This window comes from Momordica charantia, assembly GCF_013281855.1.
Source record: "Momordica charantia cultivar OHB3-1 chromosome 3 unlocalized genomic scaffold, Mcharantia_2.0 BLBB01000003.1, whole genome shotgun sequence".
NCBI classification, from domain to species: Eukaryota; Viridiplantae; Streptophyta; class Magnoliopsida; order Cucurbitales; family Cucurbitaceae; genus Momordica; species Momordica charantia.
In genome coordinates, this window is record NW_028275161.1 from 12,451,188 (window position 1) to 12,474,751 (window position 23,564).

At 40.1% G+C, this 23,564-nt stretch overlaps 1 pseudogene; it reads right to left on the minus strand.

The window, feature by feature from the left end:
• Positions 1-5,090: 5,090 nt before the first annotated feature.
• Positions 5,091-22,840, minus strand: LOC148212403 (uncharacterized; annotated as a pseudogene).
• Between the last annotated feature and the right edge of the window lie 724 nt (positions 22,841-23,564).

Here is a 23,564-nt window from a genome sequence, read left to right on the forward strand (position 1 = left end):
AAATAGTAGGATTATTGAGTCGGCAACCAAGACCACCCTCACCCATACAAATCAAAGGACGATCCCTTATAGGTAGGAGTCCATAACTCACTTAAGATTAAGATCGAGTTACCTAGTCATCCAATGAGATAACAATCTATTGACTAATGGTGTTAAAGCCAATGATTAATTCTTTCGCTGTCTGGTCTTATACAAACTCATTGTATAAGACAACCCCACTTGTATGTCTTTACAAAGTGGGTCATATCCATAGTGTTACCAGGATAAGGTACCCAACCTTATCCATGTACTATAGACCATTTAGGTTTTTAGTGGAACATTATCCAGTTTTATGTCGAATATATATTGTATATAAAAAATATACACTGTATATCAAATATATATTCCATATCAAATATATACATTGTATATTAAACATGTACTGTATATCAAAAATATATACATTGTATATTAAATATATACTGTTCCAATTACATTAAATAACATTGGATCTTAGTTTATTGGAATACGAGTAATGTAAAAAAATAATAAGATCACTCTTTTGAGGTTGGATGACCATTGTGGTGACTATCATATGGGCCTCCCATTCCCCTTGATGATTTCATCTTTTAGATGATTTCAACACATTCATCTCTCAGGTGATTTCAACACATTTATCTCTCAGATGATTTCAAAAATTATTTGGATTGGCCATTGTATTGCTTTTGCATATGTACTTCTTGCAAAACTCAATCAACAACTCATCAATATAAACAAAGGTTTCTTTACGTTGCAATATTTACATTTAAAATACTCTCCCCCATATTTGGAGATATTTTATAGGGCTGCTTGCAAATATGGCAAAAAGATTACATAAAATTAATAAAATAGCATTCACATTCTAAAATTTCAAATATAGCAATTTTTTACCAATTCACAGAGGCTCACATTGTGAAAAGTCCTAATTCCCTGCAAGCCCAATATTAACATGCAAAAGCCCAAAGATGGTAGCCCAAACCAAAAGAAAACCTAATTTTTCAAATTCCATCATTTTCGTCGATTCGACATCCACCCTTCACCACCACTTTTTCATCAAACTATCAAAACAAAACCTAACTTTTCAATTTTTACTTTGTTTTCCGTTCGATTTCCATTCAATTTCCATCAAGAAAGTTATCCCCAATTCGTTTGTTCGATTCTCATCCAACCTTCGAGCTTCTGATTTCCAGCCCAAATATCGTTTGATTTCCGTTCGATTTCCGTCAAGAATGTCATCCCCAACTACCATTTTCATTCGTTCAATTCTCATCCAACTAGCAAGGAGCGACAATGTTTACCAAATTTCAATTTCCGTCTGATTTTCGTTCGTTCGTTCTGATATCGTTCGGTTTCCGTTTGATTTCTTTAAGTAGACGTATATATGTTTCCATTTCGATGTTTGCTGAACTCCTAACACACAATGCTTACATTTCGATTTTTGGGATAAGTAGAGATATATATGTTTGCTTCCATTTCGATTTCAATTTACTATAGCAGTGACTATATTGAATATATCAGTTATAATGGTTCACATAGCAGTGACTATAGCAGTAATTACCATTAATTTTGTTTAAACTTTATATTTTTTTAGTTTGGTTCTGTTTTTTCATTTTTTTATATGTTTTAGTACAAGTTACACCTATATGGACAAGAAAGAAAGTAAAATGGTTCAAAAAGGAGAACGAGTAGTATTGAAGGGTGAATCTTCCAAGACGAAGAAACAAAAGAAGAAAAAAGAAGAAAAGAGTGAGGTATGTGATATACTACTGATTTTAAGAATTTATGATATAATATTCCTTATGTGATTTTCTATGCAATATATATATATGATATACGTCTGATATATTATTGATATGAAAATGATATGTTTGATATGTTTGATATACGTTCAATATATTATTGATATGATAATGATTACTATCCATATGATATTCTGACAGACTTGATGTGAGTTTCTATGCAATATATGTTTGATATACGTCTGATATACTATTGATATACTTATGACATACTTATAACATATTTTATATATTATATTTTACCTTAACAGGATATTGAAATGTAGTATTCTGGGGTTAAAGTACAACAGTACTCTAAACTAGAAACAATTGACAACATCTTAAAAATGCTTTCACCAACTCAGAAACAAATATTTGAAAAATGACCCTTTGGACACATTTTATCATTTAGGGTTAGCAGATGTCCACTACTATTACTAGTGCATCTAATTAAGAGAATATCTGACAAAAGTCCAAAAGATGCATTAGTATTCAACTTTGGTGGAAAGTTTACAAGATTTGGATTGAAAGAGTTCAGTTTGATGACAAGTTTGAATTGTTGTGATGAATACCCCACTCTTGACGAGATCATTAGAGATGGAGAAACAAATACCTATAAGCTTAGGAACACCTTTTTTTAACTTAGAGAGACAATAGATAGAAGAGATGTACAAGCAGCTTTTCACATTGGGTCTCAAAATGATAATTTAATGGTGAAAATTGCTATCTTGTATATCTTAGAATGCTTATTGTTTGCCAAACAACTTCACACTAAGGTAGAATGGAAGCATGTTGACATTGTCGATAGTGAAAAGTTGTTTCCGAAATGTCCATGGGGTAGGTTGGTATATGATCTAACAATTGAATACATAAAAAAAGCTTCACAAGATAGATCATCAAATTATACCTTCCAAGGCTTCCCACTTGCACTGATTTGTTGGGCGTGTGAAGTAATTCCCAAACTTTCTGATCCGAAGGTTGTAATTGCAACAAAAAAGGATGGACATCAAATCCCAAGAATGTTGAAATGGGATATCCTATCACAGCCGGATTGGCACCATCTGCAAGAAAATATTTTCTCTGCAAGTGATGTATGTTTCTTACTTCGTTGATCTCTCTCTCTTTTTTTTTTGTTCTTATTTCTATTGATTTACTACATTTGTTGACTTATTATGCAATTCTCAATAATTACAATTCTTCCTACGAAAGATGAATTATCTATTGACATCTTCACAAATTTGATAATGCAAGAAGACATTGTGCAAGATGATGATCCCAACAATATGTATGACATGGCAGAAGGAAGAAATATTGAGGAGGAAGAAAGAACAGAAACACATGGTTCAAGTAAAAGCTTGACTTTGAAGGAGAAAATACAAGAAATTAGAAGTGTCCAGAAACAAATGCCGGGGATGTTGACTTCTATATTAGAAGTAATCAATGATAGATTTCCACCAAAATCAAATATTGAAAAACAATCCCAAGAATCACTTCAGAAGAACGTACCTCCATCGAGAAGTCTTAAGCTTCTTGACAAAGAAGTAGATATTGATAAAATTGTGAAATATGCAATCAATCATGAGAAAGAGGATGCAGATCAAGATGGGAAAGGGAAAGAAAAAGAAAAAGAGGTAAATCTAAATTGCTTTACTTTTCTTACATTGATTTACTTTTCTTATCTTTGGAATGCTTCTTAGAAGAATGAACAAGACGATGAGAATGAAGAAAAAGAATCAAGTGAGGAAGAAGAACAAGAAGGAGCAAGAGATAAAGTAGAGGAAAAAGCTAATGAAGATGAAATTGTAAGTATAGTGAGACAATAGTTAGTTTTATTAATCATTTACTCGTGCTATTCACTTATTGAAACTCATCGATGATTTTTATTTACAGAAAATTAGAGAGAAACGATAAAAAAAAATCCACGACAAATGGTCAAAGCAGGTAAAATAGTGATTTACTATTATACAACTGATATATACTAATATATAACTTATGGACTTTTGATATACAATTGATTACTGTTATATAACTTATATATAACAGATATAAAACTTATTGACTTCTGATATACTATTGATTATTGGCTTCTAATATACTACAGATTTACTTCTAATATACTACTAATTTGCACATATACTATTGATATATGATTGATATATATATATATATATGATATGTAACTGATTGACTTCTGATATACTATTGATTTACTTCTAATGTACTAATGATTGACAGATATACTCCTAATATGTATGTGATATATGTTTGATATACATATGATATATAACTGATTTACGTTTGATATAACTATGATATCTAATACTATAGCTGATATATAACTGATTGACTTCTACTATACTATTGATTTCCTTCTGATATACTAATAATTAACAAATATATTCCTCATATATATGTGATATATATTTGATAGACATATTATATAGAACTGATTTACTTCTGCTATAAATATGATATCTACAAATTATTTCAAATATATTACCTCTAATATGTTTCTTAAATAATACTAATATATCAAATAATCTTTTTTCAGATGAAAACAATGGTCTAAACAAGGAAAATGAAAACTAAAGTCATTGAAGAAAAAGTTGATATTGTGCGTCCCAAAAGACAGCATAAACCAACTCCAAAGGTGTTGTCTATGGAAAAATGTAAAGCTGCAAAAATTCATCTCCTAAGACGCGACAATCACCGAGAACGAAGATTGATCATGATTGCCCAAGCTTTGACTTGAAGATTACTCAATGATGAAGAACTTGAAACTTGTGCTTTTGGAACTTGCTTCTACTTTTCTAGACTTTTGGAACTCATACTTCTACTTTTATAGTGACATTGTTAGTCTACTTTGTGTTTATGAATGTGACAATCCACTCATGTTTAGATTACAAGACAATATCTTAAAGGTTTTAAATGATATGCCATTTTTTTTTTGGGCAATGTTCTTTTGATATGAATACCTTTGAGTTTATTTTGATGTTTAAACCTTTAAACTTTTTGAGTTCATATTGATATTACTTGTCCTTGTACTACTGATATATGTATGATGTATACTTTATATATTACTGATATATTATTGATATATAGATTTACAACTGATATAATTCTGCTATACAGACTAATGTAATGCTCTAAATTATGTCATCAACTATAACTTACAGAAGCAAAATCATATAAGCAAACTCTATTGGGTATACACATTGTGTTGTAACAAAGAAACTACTTCATTGTAAATTCAAATCATAAAAGCAATGTTTTGGTATACATCCTTGGTATACATCATTGTTCAATAGGTGCAAATTTACAAGTTCTACGATTTTGTCCAACACGTTGACAACGTCTACATTTTGTGTGCTTTCTAACCTCACCAATTGAAGGAATCCTTTGTTTTCGAGGCCTTCCTAATGGACGTTTAATGATAGGAAGTAATACATTAACATCAATTGCTACAGATCCCCAATCCAAATGGTTACCGACAGGACGAATTGAACCATTATAAGTAAATAACAATCTACTAGACAGATAATACTCAGACACATATGAATAATGATTCAAATCAATCCTACAAATAACTGCAAGTGCATGAGCACAAGGAATTTCTTCCAAATCCCAAACACGACAAGTGCAACTTTTAGAACCCAAATTTACCAAAAAATTATCCGCTTTATGAATTACTTGAAATTCAACGTTGTTTATAGGATCAACCTGAAAAAAGAAAAAAAATAATAATAATAAAAATAGGTTGTGAAAGAAAAATAAACATTATTAAATAATAAAATGTAAAAACACTTACCATCAAACTTTTGGATTCATTCAATTGTTTATGTATCTCAATATCAGCCTAAGGACTTAAAAAACTATTCAGAAAAGATGTTGATTTACTTCTATCATAAAACCACCTTTGAAGTATTTGTCTAACTGAATCAAGTAGTGCTGCAACAGGTAAATCTCTTGACTCTTTCAAAGTTGCATTTAGGCTGTCAGAAATATTAGTTGTCAACATTTGATATCTTCTTTCGTTAGTGTGTGCACGAGCCCATTTATCAAATCCAACATTACTAAGATATTCTTGTATAGTAGGATATATTGACTTCATCAACCTCATATTTAACTCAATATCATTAGTTGTGTAGGATTTGGCACAGTTTTCAAAAAGTCTATCAATCAAGGAGTCCTTGTATGACAACTTCAAATTCTTCAACAGATGTTGCTTACAAACACAATATTGAGCATATGGAAAAACCTTTAGAACATTTTTTCCAATGCTTAAATGACGATCAGAAATGATAACTAACCCTCCTCGATCTCCAAAACTGTTCTTTAAATTTTGAAAAAATCATCTACAAAATGCGTCATTTTCTGAATCTGCTATACCAAAAGCAAGAGGGAAAATCTGATTGTTACCATCGCACGTTGAGGCAGTCAATAGTGTACCACCATATTTGCTCGTCAAAAATGTTCCATCAACAGATATATTAGGTCTCCTCCAACCTTCAATAGATGCACCTAGATCCATGAAACAATACTTAAAATGTCTAGTCTTATCAATTTCATATGTAGTGTATGTACCTACAAAAATAATATAAATAAAACTATTGCATCAGCGTAGTATATCATTACACGTCAAATATATCAATAATATATCACATCAACACGTCAAATATATCCGTAATATATCACAGCAACATGTCAAGATATCAAAATCAGATATGATAATCAGTAGTACAATCAAATATATATCAGTAGTATATCAACAGTATATCAGAACACCTACATCATAATAAAATCAAGAAGATATATCATCCCATACATATTACACATATACCAGAAGCATATATTATTGGTATATCATTAAAGAAAACAAACCTGGATTCATTTCTTTCAACTTCACAAAAAACTTCGGAATCAATGCATAAGAATCATCAGCATCTCATGTCAACAATTTATTAACAGCTGTTTTTGCCCTCCAAGCTTTATAATAACTAACACCAACTCCATAGTTTGTGCGCATGTGATGAATGATATTTTTCGGAGTCGAACGATCTGAAGAACTAAATCTAAATTTCTCAACCATAAATTCACCAACAAAAGATGATGAAGCTTGTCTATGAAAAGATTGAACTATCGTCATACGACAATTATGATCACTAACATACTTTATAATCATCTATAGTTCACTACCTCTATAACGAGATGCTCTAACATACCATTGGCAGCCATTCTGAACACATTCAAACTCAACTGATTTGAAATTTGATCTCAAAGTCTTGAACTGAAAGCTATTCTTTATAGCCATAAAGTGAAAAGCTTTTGACAAAACCTCCTTATTTGCAAATATATCCTTCTCATTCAGATGAAATGCAGAAGACATACTAGTAATATCAACATCATTATAAACTTGAAAATCTCTTTCAATTATAGTCTGCGGCGTGATTATCGGGCATAACCGTCGGTCCCGAGATTACCAGGTGTAACCGACGGTCCCGAGATTACCGAATGTAACCGTCGCGAGATTAGCGGGACTACCACCCATAAGTAGAGGACCTCACTCCCCGATCAGGTACGATGATTGCTGGCCTCGAACTAAACTGGGAATCCGACCTATACTGACTTGATCGTCGGAGTGCTCACCTTTTTGTGCAGGTCCGCCCAAGTGTTCAGGTCGGTCCGGAGGCCGAGTTCGAGCTGCAATCTGGAACACACTGTTGTGCACATCTTTGCATAAACATTTGGCGCCGTCTGTGGGGACGACAATCTAAGTCATCCCAATTCTTTTAAACCAACACGCGAGTGAACATGGTTCAACCAGCGAACTCGACCAATACGACAGACCGAAGGACTCTAGCTGCCAGCGATGCCCACCAGAGGGAGGTCGGAGCAGCAGCGGTAGAGGGACAAGGTCACGACGGCCTAGCAACGGAACCCCTCCGCAGGTCGGCGCGGATCACCGCGCCTGCCCTACCGCCTGCGCACCCAAGGACGTCCAAGGCCACCCGTGGCCGAGGTGGGACCTCTAAGAAGGGCGCCCGGGATCCAACTCCGGCTCCAACAAGCAAGAACTTTGATGCGCTCAAGAGAGAGATGGAGGCAATGCGCACACAAATGCGCTCCATAGAGGAAATGTATAACGAAATGATGCTATCTGCAGGCGCAGGATCCCGATCTGAAAATCGAGTGACGCGCGTGGACGTATGCGAGCAAAGGGGTTCCCACCTAGGCCCTGCCGAGGAGGAACGTCTCGAAAGCAACGAGAGCGAGGGGTACACTCGCCAGGGGGGAGACCTCCATGAGCATCTCAACAGAAAGAGAGGCTCGTCTCTCCGAAAAGGGCAGTCACCATCCCGCTCACACAGGAGCTCCAACCAGCAGGCTGAATCCTCTCACAATCCCGCAGGGATAATCACAAGGGAGGAGTTCGACCAGCTGAGGGGGGAGCTCGATGCTCAGGTGGAGGCCTTAAAGGCCAAATGTGAGCAGAAAGACGATTCACTGAACGATGGCGACTTGGGAGAATCGCCTTTCACCTCGGACGTTTTGGAAGCACCAATCCCTCCGAAGTTCAAAGCTCCTACCGTGAAGCCTTATGATGGGACGAAGGACCCCAAGGACTACGTTGAGGTCTTTGAAGGCCTCATGGACTTCCAAGCGGCATCAGACGCAATCAAATGCCGCGCCTTTCAGATCGCGCTTACTAGCAGAGCGCGATTGTGGTATCGGAGACTGCCAGCTAGGTCGATCTCGACCTACTCTCAGCTGAGAAGGGAGTTCCTCGCCCAGTTCTCTTCTCGACACTATGACAAAAAGACAGCGACCCATCTCGCCACCATCAGGCAGAAGGAGGGTGAGACGCTGCGGGAGTATGTCACCAGATTCCAGGAGGAGCAGTTGAAGGTTGCACACTGCTCCGATGACTCGGCCATGTGCTATTTCCTCACCGGTCTAGCCGATGAAGCCCTCACGGTGAAACTTGGAGAGGAGGCCCCGGCCACCTTCGCCGAGGTGCTTCAGAAGGCGAAGAAAGTCATCGATGGAAAGGAGCTCCTCCGAACCAAAACTGGCCGACCAGAGCGAAAGATCGGCCGGGGCAGAAGTGGAAAAGATGTAGAAAGGGCAGATCCCAAGTCCAAGGACAAGGGACCCTTTTCCAGCGGCCAAGCTGAGTATCGGAGGGCGGAGAGCGGACCTACCAGGAGCCGACCTTACGAGCGCTTCACCCCGACCACGATTTCAATTTCCGAGATCCTAACGAACATTGAGGAGTCTGGAATGGAAAAACTACTCAAGCGTCCTGAGAAACTTCGGGGAGCCCCGGAGAGGCGCAGCAAGGACAAGTATTGCCGCTTCCATCGGGAGCACGACCACAACACGTCAGACTGCTGGGAGTTGAAGCGCCAAATTGAGAATCTAATTCAAGATGGCTACTTCAAGAAGTTTGTGGGAAAGCCCAGGACCAGCTCAGCAGAGAAAAAGGAAGAGCGAAAGCGTTCAAGGACGCCACCCCGACGCACCGACCGACCTGCGGTCATCAATACCATTTTTGGAGGGCCAAGCGGGGGTCAGTCCGGACAAAAAAGAAAGGAGTTAGCCCGTGCAGCCAGGCGCGGGGTGTGCATCATCAGGGAGCAGGGGCCGACCTACCCAATCACCTTCGACGGTGCAGACTTGGAGGAGGTCCACCTGCCCCACAATGATGCACTTGTGATTGCTCCCTTGATTGATCATGTGGTGGTTAAGAGAGTGCTGGTAGACGGGGGCGCATCTGCTAACATCCTGTCTTTACCGACCTACCTCGCCTTGGGATGGACGAGGTCGCAATTGAAGAGGAGCCCGACACCGCTGGTTGGGTTCTCTGGAGAATCGGTCATCCCAGATGGTTGCATCGACTTGCCGGTCACGCTGGGGCAGGACCAAACTCGGGTCACTCAAATGGCCGAGTTCGTGGTAATTGACGGTAGATCGGCCTATAACGCCATCTTTGGGCGACCCATCATCCACTCATTTCGGGCCATTCCCTCAACACTTCATCAAGTTTTGAAGTATCCCACCCCCAATGGCGTGGGCACGGTCCGAGGAGAACAGGCCGCTTCGAGGGAGTGTTATGCCTCCGCACTCAAAGGCTCATCGGTCTGCGCCCTCGAAACTCTCGCCGGCAGGGATGGGCCGCTCGAGTTCGATGCCGACCTGCCGAGGAAGGAGTTTGCCGCACCCACTGAGGAGCTCGAGCTTGTTCCTCTGCTTAGTCCCGAGAAGCAGGTAAGCATAGGAACCAAGCTGGGGGCCACCGACAGAGAGGAGCTAATCCACTTCCTAAGATCCAACTCGGACGTCTTTGCGTGGTCCCATGAGGACATGCCTGGCATTGACCCGCGAATTATGATGCATCGCCTCAGCATAGATCCATCATTCCGACCTGTGAAACAAAAGAGAAGACCTATAAACAAGTCGAGGAGTGATGTAATTGTTGAGGAAGTTAACAAACTGTTGAAAGCTGAATACATAAGAGAAATTTCGTATCCCGAGTGGCTCTCCAATGTTGTATTAGTTAAAAAATCTAACGGCAAGTGGAGAATGTGCGTAGATTTTACGAACTTAAATAAGGCATGCCCGAAAGATTGCTTCCCACTGCCGAGGATTGATCAGCTCGTGGACGCCACAGCCGGGCACGAACTGCTCACCTTCATGGACGCCTACTCTGGGTACAACCAAATCAAGATGCATGTCCCAGATGAAGGTCATACCGCTTTCATAACAGACCAAGGTCTGTACTGCTACAAGGTCATGCCCTTCGGGTTAAAGAACGCAGGAGCGACCTACCAGAGAATGGTGAACAAAATGTTTGCCAAGCAGATCGGCCGGAATATGGAAGTGTATGTGGACGACATGCTTGTCAAGAGCAAGCAGTCTAAGTCGCATCTCTCCAACCTGGCCGAAGCCTTCGAGGTTCTGAGGGCATATCAAATGAAGCTCAACCCTGCTAAGTGTGCCTTTGGAGTCTCCTCGGGAAAATTCCTCGGCTTCATGGTGAATAACCGGGGAATCGAGGCCAACCCCGAAAAGATTAAAGCCGTGACCGAGATGGAGGCACCGAAGACGCTGAGGCAGCTTCAGTGTCTCAATGGCAGGGTTGCGGCCCTGAGCCGGTTTGTTTCAAGAGCGACAGATAAGTGCCTTCCTTTATTCAAAATCTTACGAAAGAAAGGGCCGTTTGAATGGACAGCGGAGTGCGAGCAAGCGTTTCAGCAATTGAAGAGCTACCTCTGTTCGGCACCTTTGCTCGCCAAGCCCATGCCGGGGGACAAGCTCCAATTGTACTTAGCAGTGTCTGACAGTGCCATCAGCTTGGTCCTAATCAGGCAAGAGGAAGCGCGGCAAAACCCGGTCTACTACACAAGCAAGGCTATGACCGAAGCCGAGACTAGGTACCCTCAGATGGAGAAGTTGGCTCTCGCTTTGGTCACCTCGGCCCGACGGCTCAGACCATACTTCCAAGCCCATACGGTGGTGGTGCTCACTAACTTGCCCCTAAAAAGCATCTTCCATAAGCCGGAAGCTTCTGGACGCCTAATGAAGTGGGCAATAGAGCTAAGTGAGTACGACATCCAATTCGAACCCAGAACTGCGTTGAAAGGACAAGCAGCGGCAGATTTCATAGTCGAGCTCACACCACCTTCCGAGCTGAGCGAGTCCGACCTACCTTGGACAGTCTATGTCGACGGATCCTCCAATGAGAAGGGGTGCGGAGCCGGGGTCCTCTTGCTCGGACCAGGGGGCGAGCGATTTGAGTATGCCTTGCGGTTCGGCTTCCGGACTTCTAACAACGAGGCTGAGTATGAAGCATTTATTGCCGGCCTGCGCATCGCTCGAGCATTGGGGGCCTCTTGTGTTAAGGTCTTCAGTGACTCCCAGCTGGTTGTGAGCCAGATCAAGGACGAGTACCAAGCCAAGGACACCCGAATGGAGAAGTATTTGGGCAAGGTCAGATCGCACCTCGCCCAGTTTCGAACCTACGAAGTAAGCCGGATTCCGCGAGTAGAAAATTCTAATGCTGACGCCTTGGCCAAGTTAGCATCGGAGTACGAGACCGACCTGGCCAGGTCGGTCCCCGTCGAGATCCTCGATAATCCCTCGATCTTAGAGCCAGATCTGATGGAGATCGGCGCTCCAGAATCTTCATGGATGGACCCGATCGCGGACTTCATTAGGGGCAACTCACCACAAGATCCCAAGGAGAGCAGAAAGTTGGCAAGGCGGGCAGCTCGGTTCGTGGTCCGAGATGGGGCATTGTACCGACGTGGCTTTTCCCTGCCTCTATTGAGATGCCTAACCCCTGAAGAGGGCCTGTACGTCCTCAGAGAGATCCACGAAGGAGTGTGCGGCAATCACTCAGGCGCCCGGTCGCTGTCAGCCAAAGTGATCCGACAAGGATACTATTGGCCGACCCTCAGCCATGACGCCAAGAAGTTCGTTAGAACTTGCGACAATTGCCAACGCTACGGAACCATAATCCACCAACCTCCCGAGCTGCTCACCCCCATCTCGGCCCCGTGGCCATTCGCACAGTGGGGGGTAGATATCATTGGTCCTTTCCCTTTGGGCAAGGGCCAGACCAAGTTCGCTGTGGTTGCTGTGGATTACTTCACCAAGTGGGCCGAGGCCGAAGCGCTCTCCCACATAACGGAATCCAGGGTCACGTCCTTCGTATGGACGAATATCATATGTCGCTTTGGTATACCGCAGGCCATAGTGACAGACAATGGGAAGCAGTTTGACAACGCCAAGTTCAAAGACTTTTGCAGCAAACTTGGCATAAGTCATCTTAGCTCGTCCCCCGCACATCCGCAAGCAAATGGGCAGGTGGAGGCAGTCAACAAGATCATCAAGCGAGGCATCAAACTTAGACTGGACTCCAAGAAAGGCAGGTGGGCCGAGGAGCTACCAGAGGTTCTATGGTCATACCGGACCACCCAACGAGAGTCGACGGGTGAGACCCCGTTCTCCCTGGCCTTCGGCTCCGATGCTGTAGTCCCGGTTGAGATCGGCATGCCATCTGACAGAGTAGAGCATTACGAGCCTACGACAAATGAGGAAGAGCTACTCCTTAACCTCGACTTGTTGGAAGAAAGAAGAGCAATGGCCCAGCTACACCTGGCGGAATATCAGGGCAGAATGGCCAGACATTACAATGCCCGCGTTCGACCTCGGGCCTTTCAGGTCGGACATCTGGTCTTAAGGAGGGTCCAAACGCATGTGGGTGCCCTTGATCCGGCCTGGGAGGGCCCGTTTGAGATCAAGGGCATAGTCCGACCTGGGACGTACATATTGGTCGATCTGAAAGGAGACGTCCTCGCGCACCCGTGGAACGCGGAGCACCTGAAGCGTTATTATCCTTGAAATGCCAAAAGGATTTTCAATGAATCTGTAAAGACTGTTCCAAAAGAATTATGATCGAAATAAATGTGATGATTTAATTTCATGCTTCCGAGTTCGACCAGAAATTAAATGGGGGCCACGGACTCCCACGCGATCACATTCCAGCAGTTGGTTCAAATTCAATCCTCCGAAGCCTAAGGGTACGAGGTGCGATGCCAAAACCACTGACGAACTTAAAATTCAAACCTTCAAGGCAAAGGGGCGATGTGAAAAGTTCAAAATGATCAAGCCTCCGAACTTGGAGGTACGAGGAACGATATGAAGAATAGCTACGGACTTAGGATTTCAGCCTTTTAACCTTTTTTAAGTTAAGGGTGAAATGTTAAAAATCCAGAGTTGGTGCAATGTATTGAACATTATGAGATTCAAACTCAAACTTACAACTATTTTAACTGAAGGCGCGACCTCAAAGGTAAGAGGTGCGAGGTGACATTGGCTGCAGTTCAAGAAAAAGGCAAAGAAATGAAAGATGTTGCCGACACCAAAGTAAAATCGAACAAAGCTTCTTCATTAATGGAGAGCAGAGCCAAGGCTTATAGACCTTGCAGCTCTGCCTTGACAAACAGAAAACAAAAGAAAAGGGAGGAAGAACAGCGAAAAGCCTCGTGAAAGGTGGTCGCCTAAGAGCCTGCTTGAGGAGCGCCCTCTTGAGTGGAGCCGACCTGGTCCTCTTCGGGATCGGAGTAGTCAGAGTCCAGATCTCTGACATACTGATCCACCAACGCTTGGGGGCCAGGGGTGCCGCCAGGCCCAGACGCCCACTTCTCGGCATACCTCCTTTTCAGACCGCTGAGATCGATCTGAAGGTCGGGCATGTCGGAAGCAATGCCCTTCATGAGGAACTTGAAGCCCGCGTCAGAAAAGTCTTTGGCAAATCCATCGAAGTCAGGATGTTGCCTAAACGATTCCTCCAATAGGACTCCATTGCTGAGGCGCTCCTTCGCCGTCTCTAGCTCGGCAGTCGCATGCTCCAGCTCCTTATCCTTCGCTTCAAGCGCCTGGAGCATGTCGTCCTTCTCCTTCAGGAGCTGGAACTTCTCCTTCTCCAAGCCCCTGGTGATAGCGTGGGCAGCTCGGAGTTGGGCCTTGCGCCTGTCCTCTTCCTTCTTCAGCAGCTCGGCCTGAGACTCCACCTCGGCCTTCAAAATCTCCACCTCAGAGTGAGCCTTCAGCAGCTCATCCTTCATGGTGGAGGAAGCAGCCTCCAAGGCAGCAGAGAACTCCTCTTTCTCCCTCGCTGCCAGAACTTCCCTCCCATCCAGCTCGGCCTTTACAGCCAGAGCCGATTGAATAGAAGCAACGAACGCCTGAGAAACGGTACAAGGAAAAAGTTAGACCGAATTACCTGTTGGGCGAAATTAAGCAAAAATGGGGACACTAGTCTTACCTCGGCGGCGTAGTCGATGGTCCTCTGCAGAACGGACCCAGGGTCGCTCACAAATTTGGACGCCCTCCTTAGGCAGCGGTCCAAACTTGCAGCTGAGATGCGGGACACCTGGTCCCTCACCCCGGAACTTGACGACTTAACTCTGAACTGTGCCGTCACGTCGGACGTCCCACCCATCCTGGCCGCAGGATCGTCCACCCGATCTGCGAAACTTGCAGGTAAGACTCTGCAAGCTTCGACCTCCGAGGTGGAGATCGCCTTCTTTTTCTTCCTTCTTCGCTTCAAAGGGGCTTCCTCCCTCACCTCCTCGCCCAAAGGCGGGGCGTCCACCGCCTCGGTCTGATCCCTGAGGCGCTTCTCCCTCGAGGGACCCCCAGAAGACTCCAGTTCGACCACTGGGGCTGGATCTTCCGAGGCAGATTCTGCCACGGCAGGGGTGGTAGGTTTCGAACTCTGGGCGGCCTCAAGAGCATGGGCTCGGCCCTTGGACTTGCGCTTCACGCTGCTTGCAAACCCGCAAACCATGGCTGTAAAATAAAAATAGGGGTCATCACAAGGTTAGAGGAAAAAGGGGTGAGGCAAGCTCGGCATACCAAGTTCAGAGTTCGGCCTTGAGGATTCAATGGGACGAACTGCAGGGTTGTAATCTAGCAGTCCGGATTCAAGCAGCAGCTCGTCGGTCACCAGGGTTCCGACCTTCCTACCCCTCGAAAAGCGCTCCTTGTAGTATTTCAGCGTGTCGAAGGAGGCTTGCGTAAGCTCGGGGACTGGTCGGATTGAAACTGCACGAAGACAAAATCCGAGTTAGACCTGAATGACAGAAGAAAATTACGAAAAGCAAGAACTACTCCGTACCTAGGTTCCCAAACCTAGTGGGGACGTCAAAGAAGGAACGACCTGACTCGTCCTTTGCGAGCCATTCCCCGGAAGCGTAGAACCACTTCCTCACTCATCCCTTGATGGAGGTCGGCCCCTTAACTATACCGCCTGCGCCTTTCCTTGCGCACATATAGAACCGACCGGGCTTCTTAGCTATCCTTTTCACTTCGAAGCACGCGAGGAGCTGGTCTACATTCAACAGCTCGGCCTCCTCACTATCCCGAGCTCGTAGCCAAAAAAGGATGGCCAAAGCGAAAATGACACCCCACCCATTGGGGGCCACTTGAGCCGGAGCCAATCCAGTCCGGAAGAGAAATTCTTGGACAAAAGGGTGAAGGGGAAGTCTGAGGCCGTACTCAAACATTTTGAAGTAGAGAGTGACCCATCCCTCTGGAGGATTGTCAGCTCTCTCCCCCTCCCCTGGAAGCCTGAGGGGGATGTTCTCAGGGATAGCGAACCCCCTACGAAGGGATCCGAGGTAGTGCTCGGGTATCCTAGAAGGGTATTCCAAACCCTGACCTGAAGTGGAAGCGTCACTATCCTCCCCGTCGTCGGAGAGTCTAAAGTTTTCTATCTCCTCAAGCTCGGACTCTAACCTACGAGCTAAATCGGATCCTAAGTTGCTGCTAAAAGAGGACGACATGGCAACTACGTTCGAAAGAGAGAGGGAAGAGACCGACCTACCAAGGGTTCGAGCTGCCTTCAGATCAAACTCCAAGAATTCAGGGAACGTAAGGTATGATCTGAAGGATTGGGGGCATTTATAGCCCGTCGGAAGAATTTCCCCACCGTACATGTGTAATCAACGAGCGGCTAGGATCCTCCCTGAGATCCGAAGCGTCGGAATATTTAAATATTCCGACGATAAATCTTCAGCGACGGTTGTATTTTCCCACGAATAGGAAGTCGCCACGTGTCCAAAGCAAGTCGAATGAACTTCTCTGCCAGGTCGAGATCGGACCAGACAGAGAGGGGGCCAATGTTTGGGGAAGGGAATACCCTGGACACGTGGAGGACCCCTATTGGAGCTCCAAGATGGCTCATGAGTCATACCCAGCTCGGATGGTCGAGATGGCCGCCACCAACGCCGACAAACGCTAAGTATGAGGGCCGAGGTGAACCTGGCCCAGGTCCGACCTACCGGGGAGCTTGGTAGGGGCCGATGTGAGCAATTGTCTGCGGCGTGATTATCGGGCGTAACCGTCGGTCTCGAGATTACCGGGTGTAACCGACGGTCCCGAGATTACCGAATGTAACCGTCGCGAGATTAGCGGGACTACCACCCATAAGTAGAGGACCTCACTCCCCGATCAGGTACGATGATTGCTGGCCTCGAACTAAACTGGGAATCCGACCTATACTGACTTGATCGTCGGAGTGCTCACCTTTTTGTGCAGGTCCGCCCAAGTGTTCAGGTCGGTCCGGAGGCCGAGTTCGAGCTGCAATCTGGAACACACTGTTGTGCACATCTTTGCATAAACAATGTAAATTTGTGAAATCGAGACATTGGATTGATTACTTCATGATTAGATTGCGAAAAGTCAAATCCTATTGCTAAAAAGAGTATTGAATCCTAGAAGGTAAAAAATAAATAAATAAATCAGAAAATCAAAACAATCCACAAAATGGTATAGGATTTCAAAAAGGCATAAAAAATCAAACCATAACTGATCATAAATTAAAGACATGTATAGTATTAAGTACATAAATGAAGATAATGTTGTAAAAAAATGTTTTTCCATGTGCGTACTTTAACCTATTCTAATAGTGTCGTGGAAAATGACCATGATAAAATAAATTATTAATATAAAACTTTTGATTAGGTATTAGATAATTGGAATAATGGATAGACAGGAAAGAAAAATGATGAGAATTAATGGTAAAAAATAAATTTAAAATCTCGTAATCGATTTATTTATTTATTTATTGTAATTTTTTATTTTAAAAAAATTAAAGAAAAATTTTCCTCTACAATATAATTTTAATATGTATGTAGAAAAATACAACCTTTTATCATATTTTTCTTATGATATTTTAATTATATTTAAATTTGACTTTGATTTGATTTGTAGCATTGTTGTAAAATTTTGAACTTTTTACACTATTTAAAAATACATATTCATGTCTGTTGTCGTATAATTGCCTCACAGTTAAACTTGATTATAATTTTTTTTTTTCAAGAATCTATTCCATAATCATTTCGTTGATCATTTTTTTTTTTTAAATTATGATTGTTTACTAACGATTTTTTTTAATAGTCTTTCAATAACCTTTCCAAAATTCTAGCCCATTACCTTTGCAAAATATATATACACACCATCCCATTTTCAAAAATATATTTTCACCTTTTTTTAATGGAAACAAATTTTCACTTTTTAAAGAAAAAAATATGGATGTGCTTAATTTGAAACGGTAAACATATATTTAAAAAGATAAAATTAAAAAAAAAGTAACATAAAATAAATACGTATTTATAAATATAGAAAAAATTTTAAAATTTTACAAACACATCATAATCCAAATAAAGCTCAAATTTAGATATAGTATATAAATGAAAAGTTTTGTAGCATTTTTTAGAATGTATTTTAAATTTATGCTATATAATGAAATTCCTCTCAATAACTACTTTCAAAATTTTAAGGAGTTAAAATTACAAATTTAGTCTCTAAATTTTTTAAGTTGTGTCTAAAGATCTTCAGAAAAGAGGGTCTAATATGTTCAACTTTAAATACATGTATAATAGTTAAACTTTAAAAGTGTTCCAGAAAACTTTGTTTTTTTCAATTTTGTACCTACTAGATTTTTTTTCAATCTTATTAGACTTTTTTTTGTTACAATTCTACTAAACATAAAATTGGCACAATTTTTTAAATTAAGGTATCTATCTGAAAATTCAAAGATTTACTCCACAATTTGTAAAATTTAGAGACTTATTAAACAAAAATCTAAAAGTTCATAAATCCATTAGTGGAAAGTAGACACCAGTAGACACCATTTGGAAAGTTGAGATAACTGAACCTGTTTTTTTCTCTTTTTAATTTGAGTTGAATTTCAAAATATTTTTAGAAATAAATTATTGGTTAAAATATTATTTTTAACCTTGTACTCATTTTATTTTAATCCATGTATTTTCAAAATGTTTGTTTTTTTCAATCTTTGTCCATTTTAATTTTTATACTTTTAAAATTTTCGTTTTAATCCCTGTATTTTTAAAAGTGACCAATTTAGTCATTATTTTTAAAATTGTATAAAATCATAGTTAAAGAGCGTAGTGTCGTATTGAGAGTGTAATATAAAAAAATGAAATTAAAATAAAATACAGGGATCAAAATAATCAAATTTTTAAAATACATAGACCAAAACGAAAATTTCAAAATAGAGCGATTAAAATGAATCAAACAAAAAGGATGGAGGCAGAAAATTGTATTTTAATTTTGAACTAAAATTATAAGAGAGAGATATACATTGGCAAAGGAGTCAGGGGAGTTCAAGTCAAGTGAAGTGACGACCCGACCACATCATATCCCCATTGACGTCACGTAAAACTCTAAACAAAACAAAAGATTATTTATAAAATAAACAAAAAAAAAGGACAAAAAAAACATTTGATTGCATAAAGTCCAACTATATATACATATATATACATATATATTATTGGTATAGAATTAGTTCTTTCGTGGGATTCATCTCAATGCAAATTTGACACTCTGATTGCAGAATTTAAATATTTTCTATTTTTAAATTAATTTAACTTTTTTCCAATGAAAATAATAATAATAATTAAACCCGCAGTTTTATTCTAGCCTCCATGTTACAAAAAATAATTTTTATAAATTAAAAAACAAGGTTTGAGTTTTTTTTTTTTTTTTTGGTTCTTTTTCTGGGAAGGTAATTACAAAGAAAGTGAGAATTATAAAGACGTGTCTAATTAGGAGATAAGAAGTAGGAGAAATCTTTTTCAATCCAAAAAGGGGCCATAAAATAATGCAAAATCTCCCCCCTTCTCATTTGTTTTGTCCTCTTAATTATTATGTCCTACCAAAATATGCAAAATGTCAACACACATGGAGATGAAACTTTTGCCAAATACCAAAATCTAGAATGGACACCCTTAAATGCGTGCAATCGAAGTGGGATGGAAACTGGGTACGAGATACGTTCTTACACAACGCCTTACTTTTGTGGCTAACAATTATTTTTTCTTTTTGACTTTTGACATCGGAGTATGTTGGAGTTCCCACCGCACTGGTGTTTAAATTTATTGTATGTGCAATGTTTTGTTGGAGTATTCGATATCATAGTCCGGAAAATCCTACATCAACACACTCAAATTACTAATTCAATTGAAGTGGGACAAAAACCTAGATTTAGGAAAGTAATAAATTGAGAGAATGCAAAAACGTATTAGAGTTTCATTAACATTGAAAATTGTTTCTCATAAACGAGGTAATAAGTTGTTTACACTGATCAAATATAATTATGTGACATATATATTTTAATTATTTTTATGTATAAAAGGAATTACCTTAATGATCTGGAAAAATGTTAAACTTGAGATAGAAGTTTTCACCATGAAAGAAAATCTAAATGAACAACCAAATGAAATTATATTTAAAATTAAAATATAATATATTTTGGATTAATTGGATTTCTAAATGAAGAACCAATTGAAACTATATTTAAAATTAACATATAATATATTTTGGATTAGTTGGATTTCAATTCAACTAAATTTAAAAAATATTTACGAATCAATTGGGATTCTTAGCTCTGTTTTTTGTCTAATTTGTTTGCTGAAGATTCCCAACAGACATTGAAATTAGATCTATAATTCTTTTATCCATCTTGTTAGTATTATAAGTTGAACTATGACATTACACGTGGATTGAGGGTTGAGTCCTAATTTAATAGTCGGAGTTTGGAAAGTCTACTTGTCACCAAGACGAGCAATCTTGTTCACTCATCTCCTTAGACAAGGAATAACCGACAAGATATCCACTTCAACGGAAATACAGTCTTGATGTGAGAAGTATGATTTCGCCAATCATCACTAATTGTAACTCTCTATCCAATAGGATAGTCCATATTTTCTGCACCATGTTCTCCCAAAGCACTCCTCTATGAAAGGAGGAGTCAAACTCGATCCTTTTCAAAAGCACGCAAACATCTTGCACAATACACGTACTATACTCCAAACTGAGTTCTAATTTAAATATCAAAATATACTAGGTGAAGCATCAAATTGGTATTAAGATTGATCTTGTAGGTCACACGTAGTCCCTACGCTCCAACCACCACGTCAGCAGACTGGATTTTGGCATCAATATGGAAAAAAAAAGTATATTTCAATAAATCATTTTTTTCAAAATGGAATTCTATTCTACCAAACACTCTTTTGTTTTCTATATTTTCAAGATTCTCAATCACATACAATTTTTTAATATCTTTTATGTCAATTAATTAATTTTTTAAGTTTTGTTGACTGTCAAGTACATACTCAAAATTAAAATTGATAAATATGACATATGCATTCTTGTTTTCTTATATGCCCCTTTATTTTCAAGAGCTTAATTTTAGGTTAAGTTTAGATGATTTGTCCAAATATTCCACGTATTCTAAATTGTTTTATTTTTGTTCATGTATCTAATAAAAATTTGTATTATTAATTAGCTAGTCCATGCTAATAATTAAATTAATGTAGTGATAATTTGGTGGGACCCAAATGTACAAAAAAAAATAAGAAAAAGAAATTCATATGAATTACTTAATGAACTTCATAATTAAATTTATTCCATTTGAAGCAATATATAGATTGTGGTACGATCTTGAAAGTCCTTCTTAAGAAGCATATAAGTTAAAACAAAGCAGGTTCGAAGAATATGAACCCGTTCTAAATTGTAACATTAGAGCGAAATCTTACTAGTGGACATGAGACACCAAAGGCTAAAGATGGAGAAAAAGAAAAACAAACAAAAAGTAAATTGTTGTTGATTTTTAATCTAAGAGGACACATGTATCAACCAACACCACGAAAAATAATTCTCCAACTGCAAATATAACATAGTATATTTAAATCATACCAACAAGTTAAGATCCACTTCTTTTTTTTCCAATTAAATCATCGAATAGGAATTCTATTGTGGGCTGTAGGTAGGTCCCATACTTTAACGCCATTAAATACAAAATACACTATACGTACAAGTATGAAAATCCGATCATCCATCTTCAGACAAATATTTCGAATCTTCCATTATTCACTTGGGCGTGGAAACTAACTCTTTCCTTAAACCAAATATATTACTTCTTGTTTGGGGACAAAATATCAAATCGCCACGTGGAGGACAGAGATTGACAATCAGAAAAGATTATTTAGGAAAATTGTTTTGCAAAGCTCCACCTCGGAACCTTCCGAAGAGAAAAGTTCCTTACTCCTAATTGTATTATCACCTCAAAAGTATCCGAGGTCAAGCTACTTGAACCCGACATATCCGACCTCAAAACCGACCAAGGTAACCGCCTGTCGTGACTCATGTCAGAACCTAAACCTATAAATAGAGGGTCCCATTTCACCATCAGGTAAGAATTTACTCCTCGAACTTAATATTGAGTCCGAACTGCCTATTGATTTGAGCGTCGGAGATTTTGTCTTTTTGTGCAGGCCCTCCTAATCTCTCAAATCGGAGTCAGGACAAGTTTGAGCTAAGTAACCGTTGTGCGAATTCTTGCATAAATACTTCTCATCCAATGTTTGGAAAGTTTTGACAATGTGAAATGTGAAAAAGATACCATTTTAACCATTTCAGAAAAGTTTCAGATCTCACTTTTTGTTTTTATTATTATTTTTTTTTTGTCAGAAGATCGGACTGTTGTTAATTCAACCCCAGGTTAGAATTATTTAATACAACTGACTGACTTACTTTTTCTTCTAAAATTTGTTCTAGAATCTTTTAGTTAAGTTCTTATCCTAAACAAAGGCCTCCCATTTTGCAAATTACCCCTCTGTGAATGTGAAGCTCCCACATTAGCCTCTAAAATTTGCATAATTTGCAAAATGCCCCCTCCTCTCCAGGTACTGTAGCATCCTTCTTAAACAAGCTAGGGAGTCCGAAATTCCCAGTTTACCCTCGACCGGCTCTTTAAAATTCGACCCCTTTCCCTGCTCAGTATCCAAAATCCTCTGCTTAGACCTGCTCCGCCCCCGGCCGCCGTCTCCGCCGCAGATTCCCGCTACCTTCATACTCTCCTCCGATTCTCCCTCCAAAACCGCGATTTCAATGGATTCGAAGTCACCGAAGCGATTCTCGGAGCTCCCGCCGAAACGAGGGCGGATCATGATCAAGATCCTCAAGAGCGTGGCCAGGGCGGTGGCGACGATGACGGAGGGAGTGACGAGAGGCCGGAGACGAAACGAAGCCCTAACCTCGTCTTCCACAACTCCGGCGCGGTCTCCGAGTGGCTACAACTCGGAAGCTCACTCCGAGTCGTGACTCGTTCGTTCGGTACTGTAAAAATCAATCCATCGGGGTCTCTCTCTCCCTCTTCCGACTATAGTGTATAACTTTAATTTTGATTCTACACGATAAATTTAGGGTTTATTAGCTGATTTTTGTTGTTCATAATTTGATGTATTTTTTTTTTCCTTTTTTGGTTGAATGTATAATTTCTGAGGCCCCTGTTTAATAGTAATACATATATTTGAATTGGGAATTTTTCTTTTCCTCTTTGTTGGATTTTGATTTTGATTTTGATTGATTGGATCTGTTAATTTGTTTCTGGGAATCCTTTTTGAAAATATTGCTCTCTCTATTTCTCATGGTGGGGGGCTGAAGAAAAGTGCATTTTGGTTTGGATTTGGACCAGAAAAAAAGGTTCCAATTTTCAAGCTCTGTCAAAAAGATGAACAAACGTGACAAAAAAAAATATATTTTATTTTATTCATTTTTGTTTATATGAGAAAATTGGGGATTTAATCTTATTTTTTTAAAGTAATTTTGGAAATTAATTTATAATTTATTAGTGCGTTTTCCTGTTTCTAGTTGAAGTACTTTTTTACATGA